The sequence below is a fragment of the Mastomys coucha genome, unplaced genomic scaffold (genome assembly GCF_008632895.1).
Source record: "Mastomys coucha isolate ucsf_1 unplaced genomic scaffold, UCSF_Mcou_1 pScaffold7, whole genome shotgun sequence".
NCBI lineage: Eukaryota > Metazoa > Chordata > Mammalia > Rodentia > Muridae > Mastomys > Mastomys coucha.
In genome coordinates this window covers 2,545,578-2,555,924 of record NW_022196913.1, presented here as the reverse complement: position 1 = coordinate 2,555,924, position 10,347 = coordinate 2,545,578, and the positions used below count along the sequence as shown (strand labels likewise).

Sequence of the window (10,347 nt, the reverse complement as noted above, 5' to 3'; positions counted from 1 at the left end):
AGAGAGAGAGAGAGAGAGAGAGAGAGAGAGAGAGAGATCTAGGGAACCAAGACCTCCTTTGAGAGTATGATATCTCCAACCTGAAGCCCTCTCCCTAGGCTCTGTATCCTCAAGCTCCACCCTTTTTATTAGTGGCACCCTCAGGACTGTGGATGCCTAGAGCACACTTGTCCAAAGCATAGTGTAATGCCATGAGTGTGTATTACACATTCAGTTACTGTTGAGAGAAAGGCAGTTGAGGGTGGCTAAAGTCACTTGCATAGGGATGCACAGTAAGAACCTCAGGTCTGGGTCACCCTTCCTCTGGAACACTGCTATACTCTCTCTCATGAAGAGATGTTTTGTTTTAAAAGGAGTTGCTGAGTCTTGCCATATGCTATGCATTCAATGAATGTGTTTGAATTATTCACTGAAATAAGAGTGGCTAAGAGTCTTTGAATAACATCTGATAAGCTCTGCCTAGGGACTTTAAGCTCACAGTACCTTTTTTTTTTTTAATTTTTTTTTATTTTTTATTTTGGGGATGGGTTTCTTTGTGTAGCCCTGGCTGTTCTGGAACTCTTCTATAGACTAGGCAGACCTTGAACTTACAGAGTTCTGCCCGCCTTTGCCTCCCAAGTGCTGGGAGATGTGCCACCACTGCCCGGCACTCACAGTAGTCTTATAGGGCTGATGTTATTATCCTTCTTTCTTTTTTTCAGTATTATTTTAAAGATTTATTTATTTTATGTGTGAATACACTGTAGCTGTCTTCAGACACACATCAGAAGAAGGCATCGGATTCCATTACAGATGGTTGTGAGCCACCATGTGGTTGCTGGGATTTGAACTCAGAACCTCTGGAAGAGCAGTCAGTGCTCTTAACTGCTGAGCTATCTCTCTAGCCCTATTATCCTTATTTCTATCTTGTACCAAAACCCTCCAAACAAATAAAACCTACACTAATACATGAAGAGAGCAAATATTTTAGTAATATCCACACTAACTCAGGGTTTTAAAATTAAACACTGCATTTTTGAGATTATTGTAGATCCACATGTAGTTTTAAGAAATAAGGTGGAAATACTCCATGGACTCCTTTATTGAATTTCCCCTCCTGGAAATGTTTTCAATATTCTTAAGTCTGTGGAGATAGTTCAGTGGTAAAGTGTCTGCCACCCAAGCATAAGAACCCGAGTCAGATGCGAAGCACTTGTGCACACAGCTCCAGGCTGGATGGTGGAGCCATCGGGTACCTGAGACCCACTGGCCCGCCGGTTTAGCTAAATCCATCAGCTCCTGGTTAGTGAGAGACCGTGTCTTAAAACAGAAAAAAGGGAGGTGGTGAACAGTTGAAGAATAATATCTATCTCTGGCCTCTGCATACCCATGCTTACAAGTGCCGTGTACCTACACGCACATGCACGCAAACATGACCACGCTCATAACAAAGGCAAAGAGAAACTATACTGTGATATGCACCACAGGAGGATTCTGCTGGTGGACCCCAAATCAAGACGGAGTCTTCCCAGAATCCCTCATGCTTTGGTTCAGCAGTGAACTCATTCCCTCTTGCTCTCATTTGAGCAGATTTCCTTTCCATTCCTGTAGCTGTCATGTCAACAATGGTTTATAAGAAAGAAACATATGACCTTTAGGGTCATCTTTTTCTTCCAACATTGTCTGGATATGGATCCAGGCCATATATACTAGTGAACCATCCTGTTGTCTTATGAAGAAGAAATGCATGAGTATACCACACAAAATGTGGCTATGATCATCTGTGTTGAGCCTATATATAATTATATTTATTAGCATAAATCCATGAACATATTATGTTTGTCTATTTATTTTTCTTTCTGATATTATATTATTTGTATTTGTAATTATGTCTTGTATTTGATTTGATTTGTATTATTGCTTTGTGATTGTTTTCATATTAGGAGTCCTATATATGTTTTGTTAATATATATATTTTTTATTATAAATAGTAATGCAAATTGGTGTCCATATTGTTATTAATATAAAGGGATACCATGGATTCTTCTAGTAATTTTTCTATTTTATGACTTTGCAGAACTTGCTTTTATAGAAATATATGTATAGATTTTAGACACTTTAGTGTTATAAGACTGAATCATATTGAAATCTTGGAATTTTGCTGGCTCTCTTCAAGAGAAGAAAGGGTAGGCACTACCTTGTCACGGCCAGGCTCCATGTGAAGTTTCTGTGGCCATCTAGTGGGTAGCTGTTCATTAGTACTAAGTAAGCGTGGAGTGTGAGGTCATATGTTAAGTGGTCTCTGTTGACACTAGGAGAGTGGAGTCAGGAAGAGGTCTTGATTTTGTCTATCAGAAATGAGAACCTCAGCTTCCTATCTCTTTTGCACTGCCATGATGCAAGTATTGGAACCACCTTGGAACTTGTGAACAAGCAACTAGTCTCTGTCATGTGGTGACAATCCTTGCTATAGAGACGACAAGCCCAAAGCAGGAGGTTGGAGGGTGGCTTGCAAATCTTCCATCATGTAGCTGTTCACCTGCCTGCTATTCTTCCTTCCTTCTCTATCGTTGTTTTCTTCCAGGTTAAACCAAAGCCTAGACATACTCTGGGCGTTCTCCATCTGACTCTGAAGCTCCCTCCCAGTTCTAGCGTAAGCTGCTTACCAAGGGCATCTCCAATCGTTGCTGAGGTTACATCTTGCCTGCCCTGGTTTTTCTCTCAAGTTCTAATAAAATCATCTTTGAGCTTTAAAAAAAAAAAAAAAAGTCACACTACTACCTTCCCTGCAGCAGACCTGACATTTCTCACCAAAAATCGATTCATGCGTGCATATTATCCTGCTTCATATGCACGAACCACACAGAGTGTGCTCTCTTTCTGTGCTATGTTCTCAGCATGCTTTTGAGCATGCTACTGTGGGAATGCCTCAGTGTGTGTGAGCATTCCATTGCAGAAATGCATCACAGACTGCTTCTGTACACTTCTGTGAATGAGTAGTTGGAGCATTTCCAGTTTTAATTTTGGGAATCTTTGTGAAGACACACAACCTTCTCCTCTCTCAGTCACTAGGAGGGGAAATGCCAGGCAATTTGGCAGTTGTGTGCCTGTTTTCAAAAGAGCACATACCATTCTTATTCTCTGGCACTGTTTGGAGGTGTGGCCCTGTTGGAGTAGTTGTGGCCCTGTTGGAGTAGGTGTGGCCCTGTTGGAGTAGGTGTGGCCTTGTTGGAGTAGGTGTGTCTTTGTGGGTGTGGGCTTTAAGGCCCTCCTCATAGCTGCCTGGAAGTCAGTATTCTGTTAGCAGCCTTCAGATGAAGATGTAGAACTCTCAACTCCTCCTGCACCATTCCTGCCTGGATGCTTCCATGTTCCCACCTTGATGATAATGGACTGAACTTCTGCACCTGTGAGCCAACACCAATTAAATGTTGTCCTTATAAGAGTTGTCTTGGTCATGGTGTCTGTTCTCAGCAGTAAAACCCTAAGGAAGACATTCCCTCTAGTAATAATGATAGGGAATTTTAGTTGTCCAGGAATGTTTGGTAATAACAGTCTTTTAATTTTATCCATTCTTGTCTCATTGTGTGTAAGTATGTGTATGCACATACTTAGCTTACTATAGTTTTAAAAACAGTTTTCAGTTACAAAATAGTGGTGTGAGGAGCACTGAGTCCCCTGGACCCTCACCCCTAGTTTCTTCTATTAACAATATCTTGCACACAGGGGCCACTTGTGTGAGAACTGATGAGCCCGTGTAGATGTGGAGTAAATGTTGAGCCAGGTGTTTGTTATCATTGGGGCGCACTCTTGGTGCCCTACTTCTGTGGTTTTGAACTGATGCATAGGGATAAGGACCCACCACTGCTCTGCCCCACAGACTGGTCTCCGCTCTCAAAGTCCCCTGCTCTTTACCTGCTTTTCCCTTCCACCCTCCCCCTCCAGCCTCTGATCCTCCCTTTGTTATCTCTAGTGTCAGAGTTGGCATCATGCAGTACATAGACTTTCTAGACAGACTTCTTGCCTGAGGGTCATGCACTTACCTTCCCCATGTTGTCGATTTGTGGAAGCGTCAATCCTTCTTACTGTAGTATCCTTTCCCGATGAATGTACCAACATTTGTTTAGCTACTTACCTTCTGGGGGGCATCCTGGTTGCACAAGGGTTTTGGCAGTTATAAACCAAGTTTCTGTACACATTGGGGTGTGTGTGTGTGTGTGTGTGTGTGTGTGTGTGTGTGTGTGTGTGTGTGTGTGTGTGTGTTTACTGGTTGACTATTTGGTCAGTTGCCTATTTTCTCGGAAAATCCTATTTTCTGTCTCTCTCCTTGGTTATTTCTGAGCCTGCCAATTTCATCTCCCTAGAAAGCAACCTTTGGCCCCTCCCTGGGCTTATTTCAGTAGAAGACTTGAAAATCCAATAGTCTTTGTACATCCTGACCCAGTTCTCTGACCTTGCCCACCTTACAGGTGCCCACTTCCTTTAGTCTCCAGCCCACCCTGGTCTCTAAGGCAAACCAGCCTCGTTTTTATTTGCTTCCCCCCACCATCCTACCCTTGATCTTGAGTTTTAGATTTTCCTGGTCTTTTAAAATAGTTTCATTGTATCTATCATGTTTCCATTTTGAGTTCCGTTGAACCCCTACCCCCAACTGTGCTGAAGACGAAACCTAGGGACTCAGTGCTTGCCCTCTGCAGTTCAGTTCCATCTCCAACTCCTTCATCTACCTTGATACTAGCTAATCTATTTTCTCAAATGATATCTTCATGTAATACTGTGATATGAGTTGTTATCATTAATCACCTGTTCCCTGCTGATGGAATTTCAGGTATATTTATTTTCTATTGCCTCTAAATCTAACATCCAGACCCTTATTCTTCTCCCTGTATTCTTTCATGCTGGCTTCTTTTATGTATACAAAGGTTCCCATATGTGAGACTGTAGGATCAAAGATGTGTGTGCTCTGCATGTTAAAGGGACCATCAGGTTAATTTATCAAAAGCTTATTGTGTTTCACACACCAACCAAGAACCAGGAAGCTGAGAAGGCGGAGCTCCCAGGAGGTGAGGTATGATGATTTCTTTCAAGCACTGTGTCTGCTCTTTCTTGGTACCTTTTCAAAAGTGCATGTTGAGAAGTGGGGCTGGAATGTTTTTAAAGTCAGGTGGAAACAGAAGGGAAACCACAGGCTCTTCGGGACTTCAATGGAACACTTTCCTCTGCTTTTCTGTGTGGCAACAATGCCTTTGATTAGAGTTTGTAAGGACAGACCTCAGAAACTCCTTCTCTCTGAGAGAGAAATGATTGTTTCCCTGCAGAGGCTCCTCCACATCCGTGTACACCCTGCAGGACCTACTGCAGAGAGGGGGTGGTGCACCTGGCTCATCTGAGATTGTTTCTTCTTCTTTCTTTCAGGGACAAAATGTTCTGTTTATGAGGTCCTTTAATGTTCAATGTTGTTTCTCTTCTATATCACAAAGAACAGAACCCAGACAGTCTTGAAAATCACAGTGACCCATCTCTACTTGATACTTTTACATAGTTCTGATTGTGTCTATATGTGTGTTCATGTTTCAGTGTGTGTAGGGAGTGCATGTGTATACATACGCTTGTGTTTGGAGGCCAAAACAATGTTGTTCTTGAGGATGCTATTCGCCATAGTTTTGGTTGGCAGTGGTTTGTGTTATTTTGTCTTTTGAGGTCGTGTCTCTCACTGGCCTGGAACTTACTGATTCAGCTAGACTGGCTGGACAGTCAGCCCCAGAGGTCTGCCTGTCTGCACCTCCCTAGCACTGAGATCACATGGTGTACCACCATACTTGTGGTCTGGGGATCAAACTTAGGTATTTATTCTTGCACAGTTCACACTAGTTCTCTTGGTTCAGATTTTAACAAAGAAATCCATATTTTTGTGGAAATGGCAAGGCCTGAAGGGTAACTTTTCCCAAGAAAGATATGGCCAAACAGAATGGATGCATAGAAGGAGAGATAGAATGGACCAGAGTGTTGTCATTGGCTGCCTGGGGGAGAAAGGAAGAGCCGGTGTGGGGGTCTGAAATCCTGAGTTCAAGGCTTGACTGGGGTCTTCCTAACTGTGTCAGGGGTGGCTCAGGATCTCTTAGGATGGTCATCTGGAGAGCTGAATGTATTCTTGTCTCTCCTGATGCCAGGTGATCTGGATGAAGCCAGGTAGTATTGCAATTGTAAGCCCATTTGCTAAGTCAGCGTCCTCTTGTACATTCTCCCTTCGGCTGGCTTTCTGAATATCTCCAGTTCAACATACATGTTGTGGGTCAGAGCCCTCCAGAACTGATGACACTACACTGTCACCAGCACCTACCACAGTACTTATGTATAAATGAGTGAGAAGATCCAAGTACAGAGAACCAGCTTTCTCTTACCTTCTGAGACTTAAACCTTATGGCAACATGTAATTTTTCTAAAACGGTAGCAAACTCAGTACTAATGGCTCCTCACTCTGTGCCAGGAACCCTGCTAAACATCTCATATTTTATCATATTTCCAGTGTATAACTGTTACGCACCTTCTAGCACTATGTCAAAATACCAGTGACAATTAACTTCCAAGGAGAAAAGATTCATTTTGGCTGAGAATTATAGGGGTTCAGCCAATGGTCATTGACTCTATCTCCTTTGGACTAGTAGCAGATGGCATATCATGATGGAGACTACAGGAGAGCTAGATGTTTACTTCATGGTTGATCTGAAGCAAAGTGTGTGGAACAGGTAAGGTTCCAGCACTTAACCCTAGACACATGCCATGATATGATATGATATGATATGATATGATATGCCCTATTGTTTATTGGTTCTCTCACCTCCTATCAGTGTCACAGATTGACCACCAAGCTTTTAATAGATGGACCTTTGGGGAAAACCTATCTAAACCACTGTTCTAGACTTGCTATTCCATCACTTTGTATTGGTTTGTGGTATCCTTACCAGTAGCTGTGTGAGGCTTATCCTGACATGGCCAGCTCATTGTTATCATTGAAAAAAGAACAATCATTTGTCCTGTGACTTTTAGCTGGAATTTTTTTGTTTGGCCCCAATGCATGAGATCATTGCTGCCCTAGAGGAGCTTTTCCTTAATAGAGTGAATGAGTAACCCTGTCATTGACGTGCAGTTCAAGTATAGTTTAATCAGCTGCCTCTCTGGCCTATTTCCAGAAGTTTCTTTCACATCTAGTCTTTTCCTCCCTTGGATTTACCATGTAGGATTACTTGTCAGTAGGACAAAAACACATTCATTGTTAATAGGTTCCAAGTTCCTCAAAGCACAGGTTCATTTGATTCTGGAACAATCCCAGGAATGGATATATTCATATTATTATTCTTTTAACAACTGAGAAGAGTGAAGTCTGGAGAGCGTGTGTTGCTTTCCCTGTACACACACCGCCAAGTGGGGCCGCTCAGCTTGAGTTCCTCTCTGGTATTCTGGCTGAAGGCCATTCTCTTAACCACAGTCTTCTGCTGCTTACTGGCAGGTCCTGTCCAGTTGCAAACCTTAAGCAGCACATATGCTTACTAAAGGATGTTCCCATTGTTTGCACCAGCCTTCAGAGCCCTCCAGAACTGATGACTACTTATTTTATCTAGGTCCATTTTTAGGTATTAAGAGAGATACTTTCACTCAAAACCCCCTTTTTTCTCTACATGGATGATGGTGTGAGAACTCTGGCAGCTCATAGTCACTGTTGCTTTTGTGTGTGCGGCTTCTTTGAGATGGAATGAGAATTTCTTGACACCCATTGACAAACTGTTCCACTGAGTCATGAGTCCCCAGAAGCTTTGGCTAGAGGAAATGAAGTGACAGTTGGGCTGTCCTGTCACCTGCAGAGTATGCTCTGGAAAGTTCCCTCTGATCCCAGTTCTTGCCCCACCTTCTTCCTGAACCTGTTTGGACTGAGCAGGTGTTACCTTTGTGTTCTGAATAGGGACAAAGAGTAATGCCTAGCACTCTCTGCTGCTGCTTCCTGGGAAGGGAAGGAGGGAAGGAAAAATAGAACAGTTGTGTGTAGTTTACTCAGAAGAGGTAAAATTAGAAGCATTATTAGGGATATTGTAAGCTTCCCTGTGCTCATAAGCCTTTAACTCAATTTGTTCTGTAACAAGCTGTAGATCTATGGAGTAAACACAAATAATTATCTGCAGTAAAAGGAAATGAGATGTTTCCATTAGATGCTGAGTTTTTGCTTGTCTAAAACAAAACAGAACAACCCTAAGCCAAATATTGCCCTTGTGTTCAATTTGCTTTATTGTGATTTCTGACATTACAGTTTTATTTAATAAACTCCATGCTTGATTCCATAAAAACATGTTTCAAGGCCCTGAGCTGACAACAAGCACATTTCCAGGTAAAATAGGTGAAGGGACAGAGTGAGAGGTCTGGACCGCCACTCTCAAGGCTAACTCTCCTGTGTACATTCCCATGTCTCCCGTGTGGAGATCGGAGCATCAGACTCTCACAGGAGTGAAGAGCCAGACCTCAGTGCCGCTAACTGAAGAGCTTGTTGTGTGGGAAGGTCTTGATTGCGGCTATTACAAGCTCACCTCTGCTTCTCTTTCAACCTCCACATCATTGTCGAAAGTGCATCAAAGTAACTCTTGCTGCTCCTGAGTGTGATTGTACCATTACAAGTTTACCTCTGCTTCTCTTTCAACCTCCATACCATGTTGTTGAAAGTGCAACAAAGTAGCTCATACCATTCCTGAGCTTCTGTTCTGTAAAACTGGGATCTCAGATTGTCTCACAAAGCTTCATTCCTCCGCACTGGAGCCAGTGTTCCCTGATAAGATCATCCAAAGCCAGGGACTCTGGGTACCAATGAAGGAAACTCCACCAAGGCTTTTGGGTTTGTCCTGCTCATACAGTCATATTTCATCGAGTCTGTTGGTGTCTTCCAGTGCCATGAATGAACAAGAAAAGGTTATAGTAATGAGTATGGTGGCCGATGGAATGTCAGATAGAACACAGCTGAACAGAGAGGCATGGCTGTCATATGAGCCATATCTTGCTTTTGGGTAGAATTTGGATTAGAAGATAATTTATGCTAATTAAACATAATGGCTTCATTATGACATTTTCATACATGCATATCATCTATTTTGGTCATAGTCATTCTCCATTAGCCTCTTTTGTCCCCTTCTTACTCCCATTAATTCCTTTCTTCTTTACGAATACTTCTGCTTCTATTGTCATGGGGTGTGTATGTCATGCATGTGTATGTGTATTTGTGTGCATGTGTGTATATGTGTATATATGTGTGTATGTGTATCCGTGGGTGTATATCTGTGAGTGTGTGTCTCCCATCAAGTTGCTCAAATGAGCATGGCTGAAGGGTTGCTTCTAAGAGCACAGGTATCTCTCCTTCCCTCCTTCATCAATCATTAACTGCTTTTAAATCCTCAGGGGAAAGTGAGGCCAGATGAGGCTTCTTGCCTCGTGAGGTGCTGTCCCTCCATGACAGGAAGTTGATGGGGCCCATCTTGTGCAGGGCTTACAAGCAAGCACAGTTGCCGTGAGTTCAGAGTGCAATGGTCACATCTTCCAACCTGCAGAGGACTGTTCCACAGTGCTCTTCCCTTCCTCCTGCTCTTGTATTCTTTGCATCTTTCCAAGCTATTCTCTGAGCTTCAGAATAGTGCTAGAGATGTCCTATGTATGGTAGAATGCTCACCGATCACCCACTCTCGTTGCTGGCTCTTAGTCTCTGCATTACCTTTGCCTGCTACAAGAAGAACCTTGTTGTGGTGGAGAGGTAGTTCAGTGGCCAAGAGCACTGTCGTTCTTGTAGAAGACTCAGGTTCAGTTTCCCAAAAGTATGTGGCTGTTCACAACTGTCTTCAGTTCATGTTCCAAGCCCTCTCTGGCCTGTGCAAGGACTGAATGCTTGCGATACACAGACATAATGTATATGGGAAAAGCACACATACACGTAAAATTAAAACGGACAAGTCTTTACCAAGTAAAGAACAAGTAACTTCTCTGACCAAAGCCAAGAACAGCACTGATCTATAGGCATGAACATAACTAGAAGGCAGTTTCATGTCTTAGCCCAAATCAGTTGCATTGACATTTGGAGCCATTTGCCACATGGTTCCCTGACTTTGATAGCCTTTCTCTCCATACCTCTCCTCTGGTGGACATATTTCTGCTTCTGGGTCTTCATCTCATGTTTCCTGTTAGATCTCCCTTCCCTTTGCCTCAATACATACCTCATGGTTTCTCTTCTTACCCAAGTTCACCCACTGAGATTTGCTGTGTTTATCTCCCTGGCAAGACTCCAGTAGTCTCAGTCTCTCTCTCTCTCTCTCTCTCTCTCTCTCTCTCTCTCTCTCTCTCTCT

General features: G+C 42.9%; 1 protein-coding gene across 5 annotated transcripts in view; it reads left to right on the top strand.

The window, feature by feature from the left end:
• Camk1d (calcium/calmodulin dependent protein kinase ID) overlaps positions 1 to 10,347 on the top strand; it is a 509,557-nt gene that overhangs the window by 311,424 nt on the left and 187,786 nt on the right. The window lies entirely within an intron of this gene.